At 51.9% G+C, this 12,166-nt stretch overlaps 2 protein-coding genes across 3 annotated transcripts in view; one reads left to right on the forward strand and one right to left on the reverse strand.

The window, feature by feature from the left end:
• The window catches only part of INSYN2A (inhibitory synaptic factor 2A), a 57,137-nt gene extending 47,153 nt beyond the window's left edge, over nt 1-9,984 (reverse strand). Inside the window, exon 1 of the mRNA XM_039250759.1 lies at nt 9,914-9,984. The gene's annotated coding sequence lies outside the window, so the exon portion shown is untranslated. The remainder of the gene's footprint in view (nt 1-9,913) is intronic.
• Nucleotides 1-12,166, forward strand: part of DOCK1 (dedicator of cytokinesis 1) — a 513,605-nt gene that overhangs the window by 261,016 nt on the left and 240,423 nt on the right. The gene's annotated exons all lie outside the window — the stretch shown is intronic.

The following is a 12,166-nucleotide window of genomic DNA, read 5'->3' on the forward strand; positions in this document are numbered from 1 at the left end:
ATCGAGTACATGCTATATGAAATTATACTCAATAAATAAAATCAGTACTTAGAAATGTAATTCTACAATACTTTTTGCTCGTGATCCATGTGGAGAGGAAGGGAAAGGGGAATGGGGAAATAGGAGCAGCATTGGAGGGAATGAGAGTGACAGACACACAGACAGACACAGAAGAGGAAGGGTGATCCTCAGGGACATTAGCCCCAATAAACCGCGTCACCTCCTTCTTACGTCACTTGGTGCCCCTGCAGTGAGCTCTTTGACTCTCTTGAAGGGGCCATTGGAGCAGCCCCTTCTCCTCTCCACAGTGGAGCCTGGCTGCTCATCCAGGCGAGGCTGGGCTTCCGAGCTAGGACATCATACAGCTTCATGTACTATGAAGCCCCCAACACAGTGAGTGAAGGGTTAAATCTAATAAATAACCCTATTTTAGGTTCATATTTCTGTGTTGTGCTTCTACCTTTAAATCTCTACAAGACCCCCGAGTCAGCTGGCTTCTTCCTTCATGAGGCTTGGGAGAGAGAGACTAGATGGAGAAATGGATTCTGTAGGTCCGTGAAGAGAAGTTAGCACCCGGGTGAGTTAGCAGTGCTGATGATCGGGAAATGAATCTCTGCATACGTCACAGCCCTAAAAGTACTTCTGCAAAGGCAAACATGAGTCTTTCCAAAACCTTAAGTGACCCCTCTAAGCTTTGGCCTTCCTGAAGCTGTGAATGGGAGCATAGGTGTTGAAGAAGTGGAAACTTTTACAAGTTTCAGGGTTTTTTTTTTTTTTTCTTTTTTTTTACAGCATTTTGAGGGGTACCTGGGTGGCTCAGTTGGTTAAGCATCCAACTTTGGCTCAGGTCATGATCTCACGGTTCGTGGGTTTGAGCCCCGCATCTGGCTCTGTGCTGACAGCTAGCTCAGAGCCTGGAGACTGCTTCAGATTCTGTGTCTCCCTCTCTCTCTGACCCTCGCCTGCTCATGCTGCCTCTCTCTCTCTCTCTCTCTCAGAAGTAAATAAAACATTAAAAAAAATTAAAGCATATTGAGTTATGTAGGAGAAGAGGCTGGATGGAGACTGTCCTCCCACAGGAAGTGGGGACACAGAGTCTTCCTTAAGAGCTCGACCCCCCAGCCCATCTTTCTAGAAAAAACTCTATCAGTCCCTGCTTCAGTCCAGGTCAGTCAGAATTTCTGGGGATGGAGACATGGAGGCAGAGATCAATGTAATCATCCATCACGTAGAGCCTCTGGGCCACATGTTCTATTCTGTTTTCTTCCCCACCCCCTCATTCTCTTCTCTTCTCTGCCCTATCGCTAAAGCACAGAGCAACATGTGGCACCTAAGGGTACCCATAAATGTTTATTGAATGAAAGGAAGAGTGAGTGATGTCCCTGGGGTGGGCACAGCCAGCCCCTTCCATTCTGTCTAGAATGAACCTGGGGCACAGCCAAATGCGGGGCCGATCAGCGGCCCTGCCCAGGCCCCGGCCAGCAAGGTGGGGCCAGCGGTGGGGGTAGATTCACACTCCGCAGAGGGACAGTGAGTGACCAGTCCTTGTCAGGGTTTAAAACACGGGGCTGTTTGGTTGTCGTAGTTGCCTGCGGACTGATGACTGAATGGAGAGTCCAAATAAATTGGCATCTGGCCGGCTATGGGCAGGAATATGACATCTTCACATCTCTGTCCTTTTGACATTTCTGGTTGGGGATGGAAAACATCTAGAATTCTGTCCCTTCCTAGGAATCCCATGGCCAGGGGCAGCTCTTCCTAACCATGGATCTGGGCTTTGAGATCAGTTACAGACCTTTTTTGTTGTTGTTGCAGAGAACGATTTACTTTTGGATTTTCCATGCAGGCTTTTATAAATTGGTGAGGGGAGTATTCAAGATCATCTATTTAAGATTCTCACACTCTAGGCTTTTCTGGACATAACGATTCCTGCGTTATGTTTTCTCCTATGATCCTTAAGAACTGGGGTGTAGAGACTGCCTGCCTGATTTTGAGTTCTGGCTCTTTCTTGAATTAGCCTAGAATCTGGTGCATGTTATACAGCCTAGGGTGGGGGAGGTGATGGCGAAATAAGAGGTAATACTTCTGTGATGCTTGACACAGATTAGGTACCCTTTGTGCTTTATGTATGTTCTGACATTGCTCTCTCTGAACACTCTCTGAAGGAGAGGTTCCCAGGTTTTTTTAAGTTTGTTTATTTATTTTTGAGAGAGAAAGCAGGGCAGGGGCAGAGAGAGGGAAGGGGAGAGAGAATCCCAAGCAGGCACCGCGCTGTCACCACAGAGTCTGATGGGAGTCTCAAACCCGTGAACCGGGAGATCACAACCCGAGCTTGGAATTAAGGGTTGAACGCTCAACTGACTGAGCTACCCAGGCACCCCCGGGGTTCCCATTTTTTATAAAGGTGGGGACATTGAGGCACTGATAGGCGAGCCCATGCCCATGGCCACACGGATAGTAACTGTCAGAAATGGCAGCACCCATGCAGACAGTGTCGCCTAAACACTGCTCTCAACACTCTGATCGGTGACGAGGGCTCAGGTGGTCAGTGCCTTTAAAACCCTCGGTATGTGGTCCTGGTGAAGCTTTCTCTGGTCACAAAGGGGACGCTGATCCAAACAACACACTTAGAGCATGTTACGTGTGCGGGCGGCACCAAAGACAGCCCTTGACAGAAGCATGCTTGAAGGTTTCAACCTTGGGTGTCTGATTAAAAGTATATAGTTGTCTTAGTTTTTTGTTTTGTTTTGTTTTTTGTTTTGTTTTAATTTTCAAGCTAGGCATACCATTGGCCATTTTCACGGTCACTTCAGGTCTAGAGTTAGAACGGTGCCTCAACATAGCATTTAATGATCATGAGGAGTGAACTGAGAGCCTGGAGCCCTGGCTGGCGGTCCGTTCTCCACCACTCACTCAGCAGCTGACCCCGCACCACAGAGGACCTGCCCCACGCTTCCCTGCTCGGGTAGAGTGGGCGATACTTCCATAGACACAGTGTTCCGGCCATGCGATAAATTCCATCAGTCAGCCTCAGCCTGGGTATTTTTGCACACCAGCAAATCCGATAGACACAGCAAATAGAGGGGAGATATACTTAAAGGAGAGTTAACTTCATCTACAGGCACAAATACAAAGAGCAAGAGCAAAGCAACTTAAGCAAGGGTTGAAACCATTTCTGTGAAATCACCAAGCTGACAGTAACCATTAAAACAAACACACACCGTAAGTGATGGAGAAAGCAGGTGTCATTGGGCTCTTCAGTGACCAGAAGAGTCAAATGAAAAAGACGGCTTGACAAAATTTTTTTAAATCTCAAATTCTCTACACTTGCATGTGACACAAACTTTTCTCGGGAATGATTCCTGTCCACACGTCTCTGAGCTGTGTGAGTCTCTAGTGCATGATTAACAGGAAACTGGCCACTTGTGCCCTGTGATTTCAACAAAGGAAAAAGAAAGAGAGCAAGTCTTTATGCAGCACTCTGGTGTTGGTAATAAAAGAAGTGATAAATTGATGAGCCTGGCCCAGGGATCAGTGGAATTGATGTCATATGTGAAACTGAGTTGTGAGGTCAAGGCCAAGAGGCAGACAGATATCTTCTGGTCATCTTCAGTTGACCCAATGAACTCTCCAGTATTTTGGTAAAGCTGTAGTGAAAGTTCCTTCCAACCAAACAATGCCAACATTTGGGGGTATAAGAGCATTGAATCTGTCTGGTTGAGAAGTTAGAGTTTCTCATTTCTCCTTGTTTGTTCTTTTACTCTGATACTAGGCCATTAAACTCAAACACATTCTTCCTTTAGGAACTAGTGAATTTTTTTAATGTTTTATTTATTTCTAGGAGAGAGAGAGAGAGACAGACAGTGTGAGCAGGGGAGGGTCAGAGAGAGAGGGAGTCACAGACTGAAACAGGCTCCAGGCTCTGAGCTGGCAGTCAGCACAGAGCCCGACGCGGGGCTCGAACCCACGAACCGCGAGATCATGACCTAAGCGAAAGTCAGACGCTTAACCGACTAAGCCACCCAGGCGCCACTAGAAACTAGTGAATTTTTACCGAAGAGGACTCTAATCTTAAGTTCAGTGGGTAGAAACACTTAAATCTGTGATTCCTTTTTCTTGCCTAAACACCGTGTAGCCAGATGTGAGGACTGTCCATTCCTAGAAGTAGGCTTCCTTTCGACCACCTTCTCATGGATTTCCTTTTAATTTTGACTACAAAAATAGTACAACTTGAAGTGAAAGAGAAAAATTATTGTTCAATCTGGATTCCCTGAATTTCTAGCAAAATCATTGACTAGGTTTATTGTTAATGGCCTCATTAAATATTTATTAAGCATCTGTTATTAGTACTATTCTTAGTCCTTTAAGGATTTCTTTGTCTTGTGAATCCTTTACTCCATTTTTTTCCTCTTCTTTGAAAGTGTTTCTCACGTCGGTTCTAAGAAGTAAAAGATGATGAAACCTATTTTTTGAAATAGTATTTCTGGTTGGAAACTCCAACTTAACTTTTGAATAATCATCACATCTCTTCCCTCAAACCTGCTGCTTCCCTGACTTCCCTGGTTCCGTTTATATCACCCACCACCACTTCTTCACATTTCCATGTTACAAAGATGTGCCATGCGGGATATTTCTCTCACAGCTGTCCCCTGACATCTGTCCCTTAGTGCTCCCACTCACCCTTGGTACCGATTAATTCTCACCTGTTACACGCTTTCAGCTGGTTCACCTCACCTCTAACAAGACTCGGTCTTCTGGACATGCACGCTCCCGTTCAAAGCATTCCAGGGTTACCCGTAGCTAGTGTGTGGAGGCCCTTCCTGTGCTCCTGGTTCTTCCTCAAACCGGCTTACACTGTGTCTTCGCTCTCTGCCCCTCACCCCTACACCTTTGCCTGGTGTCGCTTCTCACTCTTCCCAAACAGATCTCCAGCTCTGAGCACGTGACAACTGGCCTTGAGCTCCAGGATTTGCTGGGCTCAGGGGTCCAATCCCAACCTTCGTCCCAGCCAGGGTGTTGCTTTCTCTTGGGAACCTCCACGTGTGGAGCCTGATTCCACCTCCCCGCTCCTTTTGCCCTCCTAGACTGGGACTTGTTGAGGAACCTGTCATTTGGTTTTCGGACGCTCACACATCGCCCTGGTCACTGCTGCCACCGCTCAGTACATTTCCACGAACGTGCAGTCCTTTGTAGACAAAGCCATCCTCGGGTCAGTCTACCTTCCCCGTGTTTGTCCATTTTCAGAACCCAGGTTTCATGATTCCAGTACACTTCCAAGGCCACAGAAGCCACTTACCATGAAAGCAAGCAGATTTCCTAAAGCAACTTTCAGATGACCTACGGTGTTTAGTCTAACCACTAAGGACAGATGCAAAAGATAGAGAAACGAGAAGTTGACATACACAGGATGCCTCCCTGGGAACAACTAGTGTGGACCCACGTCACCCCTGAAATGACCGAGAAACACGAAGACTGGTCAGTTTCATTAAGGTTGAATGTGAATGTGATGTGTCCCCACGGTCGGTCCTCAACTGAGCAGCTGAAATACATGAGCAGCCGAGGCCATCAGCCTCCCCCCTGCCCTCACTCCCTCTGGAGTACCGAGGAGAGAGCAACTTCTTTTTGTGTGGTGTTTGTGGCCTCAAAGTCCTTCTCATGTGCCTCGTATGCTGTAGTTTACTGCATTCCATTTTATGCCCAAGGCTAGATTATTAAGGATTGAATTGGAATTTTCCATAGTAACTGCAGCATAAACTTTGATTAGCATTTTGCCATGGTGTTTCGATTTTTAAAAAAATTTCTTTCCCCCTGCCATGGCTCTAAGAGCGTAACTCAGGTGAGCATACAGTGTGCCAGCCTGATCCTCTCTCTGATCTTTTCTCGCCCAAACTTCCGGAAGAGCAAGATGACGTGATAAAGACAGTGATATGCATGTCCAGTGCTCTGAATAATCCAATCAATGTGCTAGAAAAGCAATATTCACGAATATTGACTTTGGAGACATTTCTTTTCCAATCCCTTTTAAATACGGTATTAGCAAAAAGCTTTATGATTTGGAAACATGATTTCCTTCTTGTCCCTGATATCTCCTTTTCTGTATTCACGTTAATTTTCTCTGTGTCTCAATTAGAGCTGAGAATATGCACTCAGCAGAAAGACACAGAACTCTCAGGTTAGAGTGTTTTGTTTTTATTTAGATCAGCGGTTTGTCTCTTGATAATATCTCTGTATACCTCAAAGTCCCTCAACTCATCCATTATGGTATGAATGATGTCTGAAGTGCATATGACTCAAACCCACACTGAGTATCCTGACGGTTTATGGCAGAGGAGGTGCTGACTGAGTTTATAACAGGGATTGAGTCTGGAACCAGGAGATGTAGTCTGAAGTTACGATTTCTCTTACTCTGAGAGGTTCTAGATTCTTGGTTGCTTGGGGACACTTTAGTGCCCGGGGATATGAGGCAGATACGTTAACATACATGGTCCAGAGGTTTGAGCCTGTACCTTGTACGGTTTATTGTTTAATGTGAGATGACAGCTCAACAATGTGTTCGTATGAATCCCAACTGGGTTCCCACAACTTGGTACCGATTCACTACTCTGTCCTTAATACATAAGATATAGAACTTTTAAAATAAATGGATTAGGGCCCGCCTGGGTGGGCTCAAGTGGTTAAGCATCTGACTCTTGATTTTGGCTCGGGTCATGATGTCACAGTTTGTGGGATTCAGCCCCACTAAAAGCGCGTGGCCTGCTTAGGATTCTCTCTCTCCTCTCTCTGCTCCTCTCTGCTCATGCTTGCTCTCTCTCTCAAAATAAATAAATAAACATTTAAAAAATAAGTGGATTAAAAATTATGATGTTTTACTACATTTATACCATCAGCTCAAATATTGAAGAAAGACTTCTCCCAATGTTTGTATGCAAATTTCACGGTAATAAAAGTGTTGTCATGTAATATCAGTCATATTAAATTTTCCTTTAAAATATTGAAGTCACTCCATAATGTTATGAAATATTAAAATCAAATATGTGAGGAGACTGAGAAGGATCTGCTTCATAAATTATGTCAGCTAATTTTGGGCTGGAAGTGAAGATCTCAGTGGAATTACGGTGGGGAAGGGTTCTTCACATTCATGGAGGAACTGTTTACCAAAGATGCCAGGTTTGGAGGACCCTAATCACCTCCCTTTCTCCCAGACGACTGTGGTTGGCCTCAAATAGACATGCTTTTTTTGGTTAACTGCTGATTTGTTAAGTAGCAGCCTTGACGTGTTACCTGCTCAGGTGTCGGGTGGGCTGGTCCAGAGCTTCAGAATAAAAAGTCCCCACTGCCCCTGCCCCCGCCTTCCTCCATGGATGCTGGTCCGTAGACCATGGCCGTGCCGTCTAGCTGTGACTTCTTTATCGTTACTCCCCGAGAAGCAGCCTGTCCCCAACAGTAACTGATCTCCTCATACAAGAGAGTTCAGTAGTCGTTGCTCTAAATGAGACAGCCATGGGTTGGAACAGCCAGGAGAATACAAATCTCTAGCTAAGTAAACGCATCTGTCCAGCTGGTCTGCTGTGATCAACTGTTCTGAGAATCATTTTTATTTTCTGACTGCTTGTTTCAATGTGTAGGAGTCTTCCTGGTAGACTGATGCCTTTCATGCACAAGCCTTTCAGTTACGTGCTTATTTACTTGGATTTTTTTCCCCTTCTGGATCGAGGGAGAAACGAGACAAAAATTCCCTATCCTGTCATGGGGAAAACAATTGTGGCAGAACAGAGAAGCCCCAGGTAAACAGAGTAATAAGGGATTATCCAACTTTCCATAGGGCTTTTTGGAAGCTCTTTGTGTGAAGCATGGAGCTCTCCAGCTTTTGCCTTCTTACTCTGTTTCCTAACCAGTGTTTGTGCTCTTCAATAGGATAATGGGCCTGATTTAAGTAAAAGCTCCAAGTCTTAATCACAATAATAAAAAATGAAGTCATGACAACTGTAGTATGTTTAAAGGCATACTCTGTGTTTCAAGGGCAACCTGTCTTTAAGCAGAGGTCTTTCATTTAGCTAAAGAAATTAAACAGAATCCTTCTGTCTTTAAGGAAATGATGAATTTAGTGAAGAAAAGCTCAAACTCTTTGTAGCTAACATAATTTATGCAAAATCATGCAATTAGTGATAGCTGTGCCAGACGTTTTTTATCCACATGCGCCTCTAATAAAACCGTCATGAGTAGCAGTGCCATCTAATGTAAGTAGTAAACATGGGTAGTAAATTACTAATATCTGGTGAGGCATGCAGACAACAGGCCTTCCGTTTTTCCTTTGAGCTGCCTGTGCCCATGTGCTAATCATTCTTGCAAAAAAAAAAAAAAAGGCAAGGATAAATATGAACTTTTTCTTTGGAAAGTAACATTCAACAGGATATGAATGCAATAAATAGCACTACGTGAATAGTACAAACCGGCACTTTCCGCCTCTGCAAAGTGAAATGATGGTTACTTTCTGCTGGATCTGTGGCATAAGCTTAATAACGATAGAGCATTTTCATATATGCACAACTCGCTGGGAATGGCCCGGGTCAGGTGATTTGGGTGGTATTTTTCAATCAAGTCCCCTTGGCTCTAACCTTGACAGTCCCCCACTGGCATAAGGGGAGGTAACCCCTAGCAAGTCCCTGTCCAAGGGAGAACCTCCAAGCGCATGGACCCTCCGCCAGTCTGAGCTGTAGTCCTGTGAAATGACAGTGTGGGTTGCAGCCAAGGCAGGGCTAGCCCAAAGTTCCTTCCCACTCCGGCCAGTTCACCTCAGGATGCTTCCGCAGGATTGAAGCACCTAAGCGGACAAGGTCAAATTAAACTGCTCCACCGCCGCCTCTGGCTCCAGCCCCCAGGCACAGACCTGCGGCGAGAAAGGGGTCCGGGCAGAAGCCCTGCTCTGTAGCTGAGCCAAAAACACCGACTTTCTCCCCTATTGACTCCAGGGGCGCCTCTCCTCCCCCACTGCTGGCATCCCCTTATCACAGCTCCATCTCCCCGTGGCATGTTTCTGGGTAGTAGAATGCTGAGGTCACAGGGACAGCTTCTTTATCCCAGCGATGGAGACGCCAGCTGGGAACCCTGAGCATGAACCAGCAAGACGCAGACTCTCGCTCTTGACTTTGGGCTCCAGGCGCTGCCCCGGCCCCGGGCCGGCCCGCGGGCACCCTCCTCCCACTCGCCCTCGCCAGCCGGCCGGCTCGCTCGCTCTGCAGCAGTGGTTGGTTTCCCACGCCTGTCCCGGGCTGACACGGGGTGCCGCGCACCCCGAAGGCCCGCGGGCACCGACCCGGCCCGCAGCCCCGCGAAGGTGCCAACGCGAGCGAGCGAGCCCCGGCGCCACGGGAGGAAATGGGGATTTCACGTGGGCGTCTGCCTTCGCTCCCGCTCGCTGCTCTCTTCGGCGGCCGGCCAGGGCCCCTCTGCTCGGACTGATCCCCCCCGAAGTTAATCAGCCGTACTTGCCAGTTCGCTTTAGTTTGGAAAATACTTAAAACACCTCGAAACGATCCGGGGACGCGGCCGCCCGCGAGTCCCCAGCGCTGCCCAGCCAGGGCTCTCGGGCGCTCACGAGGCCGTGGCGTTGGTCTGGAACCGACAGCGCAGACACGCAGCCCGGCTCCTCCTAGGCCGTCGCCAAAGTTGCCAGACGCCCCTCGGCGACCCGGCCGCGCCAGAGGCAGTTGCGTAACCTCGCCCGCCGCGCGGTCCGCTCCTGGCCGCGCCGGCGCGTCCCGGCCCCCGGGAGCCGCCGGGTCCCCGGCGAAGCCCGTTTGAGGGCGAGGGCGAGCGCCCGGCCCGGGTCGGCGCCCGTCCGAGCGGTGCTCTGCCCGCGGCCAAGTGCGGCGGGCGCCGGGGCGCGGGAGGGGGCGCGCGGGGCTCCGCTTACCTTCCGCCGCTTACAGAGAAGTCGAGGTCGGTGCGGCGCCTGGCACGGGCATGTCTCGCCGCCGACCCGGGCGAGCCTGGCGCGGCACGGAGCGCTCCGGGCAGGGCATCCGCGGCGCGGCTCGCCGGGCTCGCGCCAGGAAGGCTCGGCGCCGGGACTCGGCCGCCCGCGCGCCCGCCGCCCGCCCCCTCCACCGCCGCCGGCCCGGCCCGCCCGGCCCGGCCCGGCCCCCGCGCCGCAGCTCGCGTCCGGCCCGGCTCAGCGACGCGCGCGGGGAGGCAGCGGCTCGGCCGGCTCCGGGGACGCCCGCGCGCTCGCTTGCTGGCGGCGCGGCGGAGCCAGCCACAGCCACCCGGCGCCGTGCTCCTCCGATGTCCTCATTTACTGCGATTGTCTTCGGCGAGATCGCGGAGCCGGGGCCGGCCGGCGGGGGCGGAGAGGGGGAGGGAGCGGGAGGGAAGTCCTTGCAGCCGCCCCCGGGTCCCCGCCGCTCCGCGCAGCCCGGCGGCCGGAGGAGAGGGCTCCGGAGCCGCGCGCCCGCCGCCTGTGCGCCCGGCTGGCACCGAGGCGGGCGGAGCCCCGAGCCCCGCGGGGCGGGGGCGGGGGCGGGGGCGGCGCGGGGCCCGGCGGGCGGCGTGCGTGGGGTGGGCGATCGGGAGGGAGCGAGGCGGGGGGGAGTGGGGGAGCCCCCGCCCGCCGACGCCCGAGCCCGAGCCCGAGCTGGAGAGGAGGTGGAAGGAGCCGCCGGCGGCTGCCGCCTGTGCTCGGGGCTCCACCGCGGCGCGTCCGCGGGGTTTCTGGGCTGCAGGCGGCGCTGCGCGGCCCGGGAACTTGTTGAGTCTACCCTCCAGCCGCCTCCGGAGCAGCCTGAGGGCGGAGGACCCGGCGTTTTCTCCCGGGAGGGCTCGCCGGGGTCCCTGAGCGATGGCTGCCTGCTCTGCCGGGCGGCCCAGCCCCGGCGGGGCTTTGAAATCCTGGAGCCGGGGAAGAGGGGCGGGCGGGGCCGGGGGCGGGGGGTTAGGCGTCTGCCCCCTCACCTGCGGATGGCTGCCTCGTGGAGGCCAGGGTCAGGGGCATGCTTCCCGGAGGAGTCCAACCCAGGGTCAGCCTCTCTAAGTGGAGGCTGACAGCAGGCCAGCTGTGAGTGCTGAGGACAGAAGGGGGGTGCCCTCTGGGTCTGTTGCCCGCTGACACTAGGAACACTCCAGAGCTGGCGCCAGGGCCGCTCCTGATCGAAACCCCCCGCCCTCCCTGACACACACGCCACCGGCCTGCAGACACCACAGGGTATACGTGTTGCTTTTGTTTCAGGGCACAGTTGAGCTCGCTTGGGGAGGAAGCCATCGGGATGGACCAGGAGCCTCACACCGCCCCTTCCCCCTTCAGCAAACCCACCCAATCCACCCATGGGGCGGGTGGAGGGTCTTCTGAGCTGATTCCTGGCAGTCCCAGGACCTGGCACCAAGAAGCCGGCTGGCCTCAGGTCTCCTGGCTCCCCACATTTTCACAGGCTTGGGGCTTGAAGTTCATTCTTCCTGAAGGTACTTGAGAGCGGCCACACTCATTAGAGCGAATATTTCCCAAGAAAGGGCGGACAGATGGTGGGTCCGAGGGCAGCGCCATGCTCCAGGGGATGAGCCCCGCGGACAGGAGGGGAGGGGACCTTGGCCGCCTCTTCCCATGCGTCTGCAGGTCTGCACACCTCTGGCCGCCTATCCCGAGTCCCTGCCTCGGCACCAGCCGTGTCCCTGGGACGCAGCCACTACTAGTTCCTTGTTCACTGAGCTGAACTGAGCCTACCATCATGCTTCACGTGGCATCTGTTCTTTATTGACTGCTTCATATGAAGTGCTTTATTTGTCTGTATGTGGTGCTTCGGGCACGGCGTCCAGCATCCCAGAAGAAAGACAACTTGAAACCCCCCTTTCCCTCCTCACCTCGCGGCCTCCTCTGGGACACAGGTCTCCAGCCCTTTGGCATCTGGGCGTACCCAGGAAGTGAGTCCTGGACATGTGACTCCAAACTCTGCCCACTCACTCCTTTTATCGTCTTTTCTTACTCCAGATCCCCGAGTTTCGTTTTCAGCCTGTTTACTTGCCTGGCCGGCCCCCAGTGCTGGTGAGAGCTGGCCGGAGACATGTGCTAGCAGCATGAACGGCCCGGAGACCTGTAACCCCTTGTGCTGCCTGGGAGGGACCTGATGTTGGGACGCGTAGGGCTTGGGGGACATTCGATGCCAGGTGGGAAGGATCA

The sequence above is a fragment of the Hyaena hyaena genome, unplaced genomic scaffold (assembly GCF_003009895.1).
Source record: "Hyaena hyaena isolate Hyena2069 unplaced genomic scaffold, ASM300989v1 scaffold_380, whole genome shotgun sequence".
Taxonomy (NCBI): Eukaryota; Metazoa; Chordata; class Mammalia; order Carnivora; family Hyaenidae; genus Hyaena; species Hyaena hyaena.